Raw genomic sequence first — 1,390 nt, 5'->3', positions numbered from 1 at the left:
TTTTTTTTTTTTTTAAAGACAGAGTCCCGTTCTGTCGCCCAGGCTGGAGTGCAATGGCGTGATCTTGGCTCACTGCAACCTCTGCCTCCCAAGTTCAAGCAATTCTCCTGCCTCAGCCTCCCTCCCGAATAGCTTGGATTACAGGCTGTCAGGCCTCTGAGCTGAAGCTCAGTCATTATAACCCCTGTGACCTGCACATACACATCCAGGAGGCCTGCAGGAGCCAAGAAATCTAGAGCAGCAAAAGAAAAAAACTACAAAGAAGTAAAACAGCCAGTTCCTGCCTTAACTGATTAACTAACATTACAATATTTTACTATTGTGACTTGTCCCTGCCCTACCTTAGCTAATCGATTGACTTTGTGACATTCTTCTTCTGGACAATGTGTCTTACGATTTCTCCACCATGCACCTTCTCCACCATGGTGCCTTCTCCACCAGGCACCATGCACCTCTGCTAACAATAGATAACCACCTTTTGCTGTAATTTTGCATTAACTACTCAACTCCTATAAAGCAACCCCTTCCCCATCTCCCTTCGCTGACTCTCTTTTCGGACTCAGCTCACTTGCACTCAAGTGAATAAACAGCTTTATTGCTCACACAAAGCCCGTTTGGTGGTCTCTTCACACAGACACGCTTGACACAGGCGTCCGCCATCATGCCTGGCTAATTTTTGTATTTTTAGTAGAGATGGGGTTTCACCACGTTGGCCAGGCTGGTCTCGAACTCCTGACCTCAAGTGATCCACCTTCCTCAGCCTCCCAAAATGTTGGGATTATAGGCGTGAGCCACCGTGCCTGGCTGAAACCTCCCTTCTTGTAAATTACCCAGTTTCAGGTTTTGTTTTTTTTTTTGAGATGGAGTCTCAGTCTTGTCACCCAGGCTGGAGTGCAGTTGCTCAATCTCGGGTCACTGCAACCTGCATCTTCCGGGTTCAAGCTATTCTCCTGCCTCAGTCTCCTGAATAGGTAGCACATGCCTATAGTCCCAGCTACTTGGGAGGCTGAGGCTGGTGGATTGCTTGAACCCAGGAGGTGGAGGTTGCAGATCATGCCACTGCACTCCAGCCTGGGTAACAGTGACAGTCCATCTTAAAAAAAAAAAAAAAAAAAAAAAAGAAAGAAAAATTCCCCAGGTGCAGCCAATGTTGAGAACCACCAGAAATAATCAAGCCTGAGCTGTTTAACCTGTTGTTGAAAGCCCAACCATGAAACTCTCCTGCCTGCTTTTCTAGCCCTATTTTCTGACACTTGTGCATATGCACGCTACAGTCCAGCCTTGCCAAATTATCTTCAAATAGGGTCACGTAAAGATTTAAAAAATTGGCCAGGTGCGGTGGCTCAAGCCTGTAATCCCAGCACTTTGGGAGGCTGAGACGGGCAGATTA

Source organism: Mandrillus leucophaeus, unplaced genomic scaffold (assembly GCF_000951045.1).
Source record: "Mandrillus leucophaeus isolate KB7577 unplaced genomic scaffold, Mleu.le_1.0 Scaffold150, whole genome shotgun sequence".
Taxonomy (NCBI): domain Eukaryota; kingdom Metazoa; phylum Chordata; class Mammalia; order Primates; family Cercopithecidae; genus Mandrillus; species Mandrillus leucophaeus.
This window is presented reverse-complemented; position numbering follows the sequence as displayed.